The following is a 12,464-nucleotide window of genomic DNA, read 5'->3' on the forward strand; positions in this document are numbered from 1 at the left end:
CCTCACTCTTTATCAACAGGGTTGATTCACATTCTGGTGAGCCTTCAAGCATTCCTCTTTAATTTTCCAACAAGATTTCCCAGGTGAGGTTTCATTTTACTGTTAAGTGATTTAATCTACAAAGAACAATCCCACTCCCTGGTAACTCTCAGGCGCATCATCTTGATTTTTCCCATGTATCTGCTTTAGTACTCAATCCAATCTCACAATGAGCTGATTTAGAAAATACAGATCCGTACAAAAGAGCCATTATTTTTCTGCTGGTTTAGCTCCCTGAACAGGCTTACTGTCATGGTCAAATGAGCACAGGTGCCAGTGGAAAGCGGGAGTCACAACTCTGTATTTTGGTAACAGTCACTGGATCGGGTTGGCTGTAATATGAAGCCTTACTCTCAGGCTCTCCCTGAGATGCTCTTGTTTTCTAAGTGTAAGAAGCACAGTTACTTCTCTTAACCTGGAACTCCAATCTTCCATGAGAAGGATAAAAATATTTTATAACTGATGAACAAGAAATAATTTAAGCATCTTAAATGTTTCCATCTACCTCTATTGTCCAGCTATAACCTGTATTATACTGGAATTGTGAACTCCTTGTGGAAACATTCTTCCATGTCTGCTTCTGCAAAGCAGAGGTCACAGCATTACCTGGTTTATTTTCAGTCTGTTTTACTCTTCACTCAAACACAAAACTGTTAAAATTCTACTGAAAATCTAACTGATACGCAGTTGATGCAAGTCTTCACTGACAGAACCTGAGGCACAAAAAAGGCATCAGAGGAGAAAAAAAACCAGACCACCTATCTTCTGATTTGTTACTGATTCAAACCCTTAGGCTCTTTTCAACATTTTCTCATTATGGAAAATACAGTCAGAAAAGGTCAAAAAGAAACAGTTGTCCAGACTTCAACAGAACTTAACTTCTAAGTATAAGAAAAGCAAACTTCTCTATCAAAGCAGTAGCAAGAGCTAATAGACTAGGGAAGCTGTAATAGAGCCCACGCATAGTAAAGGACACGTTTAAGGGAGGATAAGCAAACAGGATCTTAGTTTCTAACCCACCCTACTTCTGTAAGTGAGGTCTACTGAAATGACAGATGGAATGAGAAGAAACATCCACATGATTATTTAGTACAAGTCATAGAACAAAGCTATAGTGACATATGAATCAAAACTGAAAATGGTGCCAAGAATATTACACAGTAAGCCCTTCCATAGCTCTCCTCTTTCTCATGGAGAATCTCCTGACCTTTTGGCACAGTTTCTTTGGGAGAATTTCTTCGGCCAAGTAAATGCAGACATAAAACAATCTAGCAACAGTTTAAAAAGCCAGCTGATCTAACTGCAGCTAAATTCAATCACGAGCTATATCCTAACAGCAGGACACAAAGGTCTGATCACCTGAGTTACCTCTCAAGTGGAAAAAATCAGTGACATGTCACACTGTATAATATGACACTATCTGGCCTGTCTTTAGCACCATATCCCTGCAAAAGATTCACTCTCTACATCAGGATTTTGGAAAGAGTCGAAAAAAAACCAAAACCCTCCATGCAATAGAGCAAGTTTCAATAAAACCACTTCCAGGCTGTAATTAACCGGGGATATTTTCAGATCATGAGTGACCTAACTGAAATCAACAAGTATTCACAAGAAATGGTTTACCTATATTGTTGGTGTGGTTTGCTGTTTGTTTAGGTTTTTTTTTTCAGGGGTGGTCATAAAACAACAACAAAAGACTGCCTGTATCTTAACATCAATAAATCTGTTCCTTCACACTTACAGAGTTGGATAATTTCAATGGTCCTGACAGCAAACTCTACTCCATAAAGCAATTCATTTATGAGAGTAAAATATAGAGGATTCTTGAGGATTTGCAGAATTCTCTTTGGTTCAACAACTAAGACCTTAAAACCACATTTCAAGAACTACACTGAGATATGACTTAGTACCTAAAAAGTCTTGAAATCGTTTGTGAAGTCAGAAAAGAAATCTGAAAAGGACTTCACTTTAGGATGGGAGGATGAGCTTTGTTTGCACTAGGACATCAGACAAAGAGTAAATGTTTCTCATTGTCCTTTTCAGCACTGGCTGTGAGGTGGCAGCTATGTGGAGAACCTTTCCATATGAAGTATGGTAGGAATCCTCTTAATAAAGGATCAGTGGATTCCCAATTGATCCAGACAAATTCTCAGAATGATGAGAAATGAGGTAACTGGTGAGAAATGAGGTAACTACACTTTGTTCTGTTAGAAACCACTTCCTCAAAACTATGCAAGCATGTATGACAAGTAACTGCACTTTTCAGTTACTGCTGCAGCCTCCACAATGATACTGTGAATAATGGCTTCTTCAGTCTTCCTGCGTTTTTCTGCAGTGCACTGGATATAGCAGAATTTCTACAAAGTTGACACAAAAAAACACCATGAAATTGCAGACTTATGATTGAAAATAACTGACAACATCTGGTTAGCTTCCTTTTTCCTGAAGCCTAGCTTTTGAGGAAATACCCGAAGAACAGTGCTGGCAGCACAGCAAAGCACCAAAACATTGTCAAATCTTTTCAAGTGACAATTTAGCAGAGCAGTTACTAACAAAAGCAATATAATCAAGTATATCTAGCCAATAAGAAGGTAATGGGTGGAAAACACATATCAACACATTCTAACATGAGAATCATTAATAAAATACTATTTTTAAAGTTGCCAAAGGAATTTCGTGCACTTGGAAAAGAGATTTAAAAAAGCAAACAAACCCCAGCATTTGTTGGAATGTTAACAGATTCCCACTCCAAGTCTTTCAGTCAGTTACCGCCTATAGACTCCCCCAGTCCCCTCTGCAAGAAACGCTTCTCCAAACTCCAGGTTAAAATAGCCTTTTTCACACAGTTCTGACAATTTCTCCTCAGTTTCAGCTCTTCAGGTGGAGCTTAGGGAATAGGTACATCTGTCTCTGCCTAAGACTTAAGCCTTTGTGCCCTTACTGCATGAAATACTGTGACCCTTTTATCACACTCTACAAAAAAGCCTCTGTACTACAGCAATAAATAGAAGGAAAATCCCTGGAAGACTTAAAATATTCGAGGAAAGGAACAAATTTCTTTTCTGACATAATTCTAACATAGTGAACAGTGTCTGCATTGTTACTTAGAATTGATCTTTAGAACCAGGATTCTCATTAACAGCTTTGAGATCACAGTTATTTAATTGAAGTATACAAAACCATTAAGAATTAAATTCCAATGTATGTCTTGCTGCAGCTGCAACTGAACAGAGACAAACACTGTATCAGGACTTAAAACCAGAGCTATGCAGTTACCAACACTTTGTTTCTCAATGTTTTAGTGACAATTTCCCATCAATTACAACAGAATGATGATACCCCTAAAATTTAATCCATATCATTGGTGAGATGTAAAATGTGCTGAAAGCCTGATTACAATTAAGCAGTAATAGATTGGAAGCATTATTTTATCTAAATTCTCCAAACTCTTTTTAAATGTTGAGAATGTGATTGAATTTGTTTCACTTTAACCCTTTTCCTAACTACAGAGCACATATTACACGACACAGAGCCTATCCTTCATGTCTCATTAAGCCCATGGCAGCTTTGTCAAAGATCAGAAAAGCTTGAACAAGATCACATGGAATGTCGGCAGTTGATTTTGAACAGAAAAAGTAAGTAAGTAACTGAACATGGTTCAAAACACAGCTTTATCAAACTGTCCAGCACTTTTAACCTTAAAAAGCTTTAACAACTCATTTGATTTGTGTCCAGGTTAGTTCTTCCAATTTAATCAAATATTTTTAAATCACTTAAAAAATCTCACAGGATAAATTGTGTTTAAAACCAGCACCAGTATATGCAGTAGAAAGACTACATTTCTATTTAGGCTTTTTAGTACTATGACTATTACACAGTAATGACCATGAAAGACTAAAATGTATTTCTAATTCATGGAACACAAACCAATTTTAAGTAACTTCATATTTATATAACAAACCCTTCAGGAACATGAAAATATTTTATATGCAATGATTATCCCTCGAAATACATATCATACATAATGACTGCTGTCTCTATTATACAGAAAGAAGAAGAAGTCACATGATTTGTTGTTTCAGAAACTGGAACACACCTGATTCCCTGGCTTCCTAGACTTAATCTTTTAAACGGCTTCTCTTCAAAGAAGTCTTCTTGAAAGACTCTTGACTCTGGCTTAGTTTATTTCTACTGGATCATAGAAACAACCCCAAACACATAAAGGTTAGTCAAAGATATTAAATCCACAAAGAAGACTCTTATCAAAGTTATCTTCAATATTGTTATAGAAGGCTATAAAAATGCTTTATAAAAAAAGAATTTTTTTTTTTTTAAGAAACCCCTATATCTTACAAACTGACACATTAGAGTGACAGAGCACTGGAACAGGTTGCCCAGGGGGCTTGTGTAGTCTCCTACGTTGGAGATATTCAAGGCCCGCCTAGACAAGTTCCTGTGTGATGTACTCTAGGTTACCCTGCTCTTGCAGGGGGGTTGGACTAGATGATCTTTTGAGGTCCCTTCCAACCCTTGGGATTCTGTGATTCTGTGATTATTGGTTTTGGTTGTTTTTTTTTTTTGCTGGACCACGAAGCTTTGTTGTTTAAATCATGGTGAGCAAAATTACAAAAATCATAAAAATGTGGAGAGACCTCATTACCTGACAAGTAATCCTAACTCCCTGCCAAGGACAGACCAACTATACATAAACCACCTCTAAAAGGAGGTTATTTAACCTTTTCTACAGCACTTTCAGCAACAGATATTTCTTACCCCTCTCAGATATTTAACCCTGTGATTATCTGTCCATAGAGCTGGGAAGCTTTTCCTAACATCAAAATTTCCTTTTTTTGCTCTTAGGACCATAATTTCTTATCCTACCTGAAGAGAACAGTTTACTACATTCTTCTCTGCAGCAACCTTTACCATAATTGAAGCCTATTATTATCTCCCCACCTCTATAATAGACTAAACAAGCGCAATTCTTTCAGCTCTCCGTAAAGGTCATTACTGCAACTCTTCTCCACTCTTCAGTTGGTCCAAATCTGTTTCGAGTAACAAAAATGGAGACAGTACATCATCTGCAGCCTTGCGATGAGTACCGCACACAAATTTCATATCTTACACTCAATCCTGTTCATATATCCCAATATGACTCTTGCTTTTATATAGAATTGTCATGACTCCTTTGTGTTCATTTTGTGATACAGCCGCTTATTTGCAGAACTGTCACCCAGTCAGTTGCTTCTCATCATATTTAAGTTTATTGTTGCTACCCAAACATATTATTTTGTGTTTCTTTTTACTGAACTGCATCCTATATAGTTCAGACCATTCATCCAATTTGTCAAGACCATTTCACACTCTAATGCCTGTATTCCCTCCCACATTTGCACCGTCCAGCAGTTAGTAAATATGCTCTCTAGGTCACAAATTGAAATATTAAACAGGATTAAATTCAGAAAGTACACCTGCACAATTCCACTCAATTCATGACTTCAATTTGAAATATCCTTAAGGCCTTTAATTAGGTAATTAATCAGCATGGCAAATCTTCTCTGACAGTATCTATTTTTGTTGTTTCTAGATTCTTTAGCTGTGGAGATAAAATTCCTAACACTACTGTACAGGCAGAGTATCTTTCAAACACAAATATACAGGGGAGGCTCTACCACGCTCCTCCCCCTTTAATGTATTTGTATGTCGCACAGTAACACAATTGCATAGCTCCTCCAATTTTGAATTTGGGCTATCTCCCTGTTTTTCTTCCCTATACTAGAAATACTACCGAGACACTTCAAGTCACAAAAGAAAATTACTAGCTCTGAAAAATTCAGATCTTATGTGCATGCATACACAAATACAACAAAAACAACAACAAAATGCAGGATGTTTTACCATTTATGTAGCAATGGGCAAACTCTCAAGAATCACAGAATGGTTTAGGTTGGAAGGGTTCCATCCCCCTTCCACTAGACCAGGTTGCCCAAATCCCTATCCAACCTGGCTTTTAACACTGTTGGAGATGGGGCAGCCACAACTTCTCCAGGCCACCTGTCCCAGTGTCTCACTACCCTCACAATGAAGAATCTTTTTCTTTTGACTTTTAAATTTTCAAATTAAAATAAGTGTTTTGAAAAGGTTCATATAACTGCATTTTAGGGCCATAAATCACATATTCCTCACAACACAGCCAAAACAGACGGACAAAATCCCACTGCTCTACTACTGACCTATTCTTTCAAAGGTAAGCTTTTACCCTTTTTACCTCTAGTTTGTCTGGCACCATGTTCACTCACTAATCAAAACTGTATTTAAGACTGAATAAAAACAACTTTAAAATCTTCAACAATCAAATTGTCTATGTTGCCAACATTCATATTCCTATGTCCTATGATGAAGTTCAACAGACCAGAAAAAATGGAGAGCAGCTGATGGCAATCTAACATATAAAGAATTGCCACAAGGACAATCAACTGATTTCTGAAGCAACAAGACACAAAGCAATCAGCTTAACGCAAAGCAGAAATATTTAAATTGAGTATCAGGTAAAACTTTAACTAAAGGAAGATGAGCTGCTGAAACAAGCAACAAAAAAGAGTAACTTTGTCATCAGATGGAATGATCTCTGTACAATTCCAAAGGGCAGAGGACTGGACTAGCTGACCTTTTCGTATTTCTACATTTAACTGAATTCATTGTAAGCATCAAAACATCAAAGTAACTTTAAAGAATAGTTATTATAAGTTACTAAGCTTTTTGTCTGATGACATAAAAAACTCTCGTATGACAATTGCCTGCATAAGGGAGAGTAGTTAAATGCAAACTGTTAACTAATAAAAAAATTTTGAACACAAACTGTAAAAATTACCAACCTACTATGCTACAAACCCAAATGTTTTGATTACAAAGCTGCACTTAATCAGAGGGTTTTTTTAAAGTCTTTTTGTTTGAAAAACTATTCAGTAAGAAAGAGAGCACTGAACACTACTTAGTGTTCAACTTTGCATTTCTTGTTTTATGAGTTACTCCAGCAGAGGGTTTTCACAAAACTAAAACAAACTCTCATGATGGTTCTTCTACAACCAAGGCAGGTGTTCAACTAGAAGCTGTATTTACAATGCTCTTAAAAGGAGAACAATATACCGTTAAGTGTTAAGAGTGTAAAGTTTACCAGAAGCAAGTTCTTATAATCAGCAGCTTGATTTCCAGCAAAGAACACTTAATTTGGAAACTAAAAAAAACCCACCTTTCTCACTACAGAAGTGAGAAAGTTTCTCGCTTTCTGCAACTTCACTCCCGCCTACAGAGGTAGCAAAATTTTTCTTGTTCAAGGTGTTTAAGGACAAGTTCTACAAATATCTGTCTGGAATAATCTAAGTATGTTTAAACCAACCCTAAAGAAAGAGAACAACAGGTTTTACAGTACTGCATTTCTAGAACTGCAAGCACAATGTAATTCTATGGCTATAAGGAAGTGCTGAACACTTGAGAAATAAGTTCTCTCCTGTGAGTCTCGTTCTTTATGAACAGGGAGACCTGTATCACTAGCTCCCACAAAGAATTTTAATTTCTGGAAATACCAAAACTAATCAAACCCCAGTAGATCAGCCCTAAAGCCTTTAAAGAGAGGTTTTCAAACATGACAGACTAATTTAAAAAAAAAGAAAAAGAAAAAGAAACATAACTGAAAGTAGGGCAGACTGCAAGGCCTTCAGTTTCAACTTGCCAAGTCTCTCCACCTTGTGTCCACGAGATAACTCTTACTCTCTTACTGACCAGAAGTCAACCTAATCCAAATACCTAGAATAAGCTGGAAGAACCAGAAGTAAAAAATAAAAATCTTTAAGTCCCTCAGAAATATTTTGAGAATAAAGCCTTCATTCTGTATGAAACTATGAAGAGCAGACTGGAATCTCACTGTGTAAGTATGTCATAAACTGATAAATATCAGAGAAACCACATGCTGTTCAGCTGTGGAACAGAAGCCCATACTAGGATACATTCCCAAATTTTCTGAAATAGAGAGCTAGATATTTTTGACATTAAATCTGTAATAACACTGAGCTCAAAAATCCAATTTGCTATTTCTCTTTCTCCAGAAATGGTAAAAATTATGAGACAAAACATATGACAGAATTTCATGAATAAATAGCTTAGTAACTAAGCTATTTAATACAGCTTATTTCTTAGTAATTATACACATCGAGTATGCAATGCAAAGGGAAAATCATCTCAGTTAATAGCTGTACAACTGAGAATTGCAACAACTACCTATATTGGACTAAATAATTAGACACATAAATTATCAACAGTATTTCAATTTTATGTCATAATTGCTGCTCCTCACTGACACAGAGTTGTACTTGTAACACTCCACAAAAAAACCTCCAACCTACTGTAAATTCAAGACACAGAATGTTCTTATGTAATAAGCATGGCAGTGCTGAAGAAAGCCTGCAACCGAAGTTATTCAGGTTCTGAACGACTTGCTAGAAGTCACAGGATGAAGTAAATTACTAACTGCTAACCCCTTCTAAGGCAATGGGAGTTTCATGAGTGAGTTCAACTGGGTGAAAATTTCACCTGATATTTTACCACATACTCTTTACTTCAAAAGAACTGCATTTTCCATTTCTACTGTTTAACACACACCATAATTTTTACATTAAGTGAACTCTTTTCCAATTCTGATTAAGCAAATACTAATATTATTAATCTGCAAGTACAGTAAGATTAAAAGATACTTGAAAACAAAGAGCAACAGTAATTTGTCAACTTATTTCCTATAAATTTATACTTGCTTATGAAAGCAATAAGATTTTGCTAACCCCAAAACTACCAGTTCTTACTGTATCACCATCCCTTGTAGCAGCTAGGAGGGGCAGAAGCATAATATCTAACCATAGGTTAGAAATACACCCAAAAAACATATGCTCAAGAGGTTGCCCAAGTTAGCATTTAATGCGAAATACAGAGTACACTCAGAGCTTCACCTTAAAAGTCTCAGTAAATGATCACTGTGTTATTAGTACAGCAATAATTATCAATGGAAAACATGCAAATGTATGAACAACCACTGAAGAGCTACTACAATTGTTTAATAATAACTGCGAACATGCTTCCAAAATAAAGCTTGAGACTTCAAAGCCTAAGGAACATACTCTTTTATAGAAATTCTGTACCACTTATGTGACAGCCTAAAACCAGATTAGTAAAAGGCAGAGTTACACTCCAAGACTACAAAAACTGCCAGCACTCCTGGATAATCAAGGACGGTATACAAGACACCATGAGAAAAAAGCAGAACTAGATGCTCTCCCTTAAGAGACATCAGGACTAGGAGACAAAAGGGATATTGCTGAGCTGGGACACAGATACTACTAGAATTATTTTTCCAAGTACAGAAGAGAAATGCATTTTAAAAGTCTGGTATATAATGAGACATATAGCCTCAAAAGAGATCAGACTTGGAATGTTAAATATCTCTCTTTTTGGAACCCTGTATCCTTAAATATCAGCATTCTGCAGGGCAGGAGCAGCTTGGGTTCAATAGCAGGAACCTGAATGGGTACAGAAGCAACAGCACAGGGCAGGTGTGAAAAGCAAGCCGAGACAGCCGAAACACCATAAAGTGCCTGTGGGAGGCAAGAGAATGAACCAGGGCTGCACACGTTGGTCGAGGAAGGGCCCAGGCACCTCTGGATGTTAACACAGAGCGGAACCTGCGAGAGCATTAAGCAGCCAGAGTCAAGTCCGCAAGTCTGCACGAGCACAGCCAAGTCAGCGCGGGGAAGCTGGGCCCCCTGTCCTGAAGCGATAGATATAGGAGGACAGCGGGGGACAATCAAGGGGCACACGAGGGGGCTCTGCCCGACATCCATGGCTGGCGGGCCCCGGACGCGAGAGCTGAGGCGGCGGGGAAGCAGGAGGAGAAGCACGGAGCAAGCAATGGGACACGACCCAGCCCGCGCCGCCTGCGCTCCTGTGGAGAGCAAAAGGCGAGGGGGGTCGGGGAGGAGGCTGCGGCGCGGGCACTGCGAGGGGCAGGCGCGAGGTGATCTGAGGTGAGGCGGGGCAGGGCCGGGGCGGGTGGGAGGAGGGAGCAGAGCGGAACAAGTCGCGCTTCCCCGGGGCGCCCAACCCCGCCCCGCTCCCCCTGTGGCCCGGGGCACGCCGGCGGGGAGGAGGCTGGTCCCAGGGTCCCCGCCCCCCGGGCCCCCGTTACCATTACCCAGCACGCCCAGCGCCGCGCCGCCATCCCGCAGCCGGCCCGCTCCCGCAGGGGCCGCGTGACCTCGCGAGATTTCCCTTCCCCCTCGCACTCCTCCCCCACAACCCTCCCCTCCCCAGCCCCCCACCCCGCGACCCGACCCGGCCCGGACCCGCGCGCGCGCGCCGCCCGCACTCAGCTCAGACCCAATATGGCGGCCGCGGCGCCGCGCACATGTCCCCGGCCCCGCCGGGCCGGGCGCGCGCACGGACGCACACGTAACGCCGGGGAAGGGGGCGGGGCCGTCGCGCACGCGCGCGAGGCGCCGCCGCTGGCCAGCTGATTCGAACAGGGCGCGCGAGCCGCCACCTCCTCCCCGCACGCGCTGGTCACGTGGGGGCTTTCCCCCCTCTCGTTCCCTCCTTCTCCTCCTCCTGCCCCCTCCCTTCGCGGGTTCCGAACTCGGCACCATCCGGGTCCCCCCTTTCCCCCGGGGCCGGGCCCGCGCCCGGGCCCGAGCCCTCACCTGGCGCCCGCTCCTCGGCGCGGCCGGCCCGCGCGGCCCCGTGCGCGGTTCGTTCCCTCCGTGCCGCCCGCACCAGGCAGCGGCGGCGGCTCCGCACAGCGCCTGCTCCCCTCAGCGCGGCGGCGGCTCCTTCCGCTTCCTTCCCCTCCCCCTCCAGCCGCTGCGGCGGGGACCCGCTCCCTGCAGCTCCGCCTGCTGGCAGAGGGCGGAGGCGCTCGGCCCGGCCTGCCCGCGACCGAGGCCAACGGCCGGGGGGGCGGCCCGCTGCCCTCGGGCGGGGGCCGGGTGTGCCCCGAGGGGAGGGCCGGCTGCGGGGCGGGACGTGCCCCTGTGCGCTGGGGCAGGTGTCTGGAGGAGCGCCTTGAGGGATGGGGCCGCTCGCGGGCGGCTGAGGCGAGAGGAGGAGAGCGGCGCAGCCCTGGCGGCGGTGCGTGCTCCCGCCGCGCTGGGCAGCGCCACGGCCGCCCCCCTGCCGCCCCCTCCGGCGGGCTGCTCCGGCGCCAAGTCGCGCTGCGCCGGCTAGCGCTGGGTGACTTGCAGGTTTGCTGCGCTGAGGAGGGCAATGGGGAGCGCGGCTCGGGGGCAGCGTCCTGCTGACTGGAAGCGCTGCTTTCCAGTTCCTGCGGGGCTGCTTCTGCTTCTACAGTCCCCGCGCCTGCCTCCACAGACGGGTTTGTGCCACTAAAGCGATGCTGAGCTCCTGAACAAGTTCCAACGCTCTCTCCTGACTCTCCCTCCGAGCAGCGCCTCAGGCACAGGGTCCGTGGGTACTCGGACCCTCCAGACTTTGACTAAAAATTAACTATTCGGGCTTTCAAATGTATTATTTTGGTGCCGCCTGGTTCTCTGCTAATAGGAGTGTGATTAACATGAGTTAACACACCCAGCCTGCTCTAACAGATAGTCACCTCTGCACTGCAGAGAGGAACGGCTTGTATCTCTTACTATCCTGGTAACCTCTCGTTGTTTTGTTCCTCATACATTGATACACCAGTTATAATCCATTTTGAGGAGCTTCGTGTAGCCAAGAAACACAAAAGACTAAAGTTTCCTGTTAAATGTTTGTGACATTCAAGGAGATTTCCACTCAGAACAATTAACTTGCCAAATTGCTAGAAAATCCTAGGCTAAAACAGTTTTTTGTAACGCAATGAAAACCAAGTACTAAGGAATATTCTCAACTGCGTCTAAAGGTAGTTACTGACTGTATGCTGATTCAACCGAATGATACTTTTATAAAGAAAGCAGATTTAATAAAGTCCTAATTGCCCAAATTGGAAGTCTAGTCGTACAGACACTCACTCTGCAATGCCAGAGTCTGCAGGAAAACCTCAGTAGTTTTTCCACTTTCCCAAGCAGTTCTCACTTTTCCCTGCATCTTGCTGACTTGGACGTCTTCTCCTGCGATCAGAGTCAAAACAACTGAAATCCCACAAGAGGGGGAAGGAAATTTTTGTTCTTGAATCTGTGCCACTGTTCTCATGCAGTCAGTCTTCTGTCAGTGTGCCCGGATCTGAATGAGGAATGATGCTTTTTGCAGGAGCACCTGTAAGCACTAAAATGTTGGGAATCGCAATCCATTTAGAAATACGTTCATTTAGCTGAACAGCTGCAGTGGCTGAAGATACCATTGGCATTTCAGACAAGTTATAGTGCTTTCACAGTAGAACCAAGGGTTCTTGGCTG

General features: G+C 42.6%; 1 protein-coding gene across 6 annotated transcripts in view; it reads right to left on the bottom strand.

Moving 5' to 3' along the window:
• The window catches only part of ZZZ3 (zinc finger ZZ-type containing 3), a 61,267-nt gene extending 50,364 nt beyond the window's left edge, over window positions 1–10,903 (bottom strand). For 4 of the 6 annotated variants that reach the window (XM_080623368.1, XM_080623367.1, XM_080623366.1 and 1 more), the window contains exon 1: window positions 10,779–10,903. The gene's annotated coding sequence lies outside the window, so the exon portion shown is untranslated. Of the gene's footprint in view, window positions 1–10,273; window positions 10,352–10,458; window positions 10,487–10,778 lie in introns of those variants that run through there. The other 2 variants (XM_080623364.1, XM_080623365.1) reach the window with 2 other exon arrangements.
• Window positions 10,904–12,464: the final 1,561 nt, after the last annotated feature.

The sequence above is a fragment of the Psittacula echo genome (genome assembly GCF_963264785.1).
Source record: "Psittacula echo genome assembly, chromosome: 7".
Classification (NCBI taxonomy): Eukaryota; Metazoa; Chordata; class Aves; order Psittaciformes; family Psittacidae; genus Psittacula; species Psittacula echo.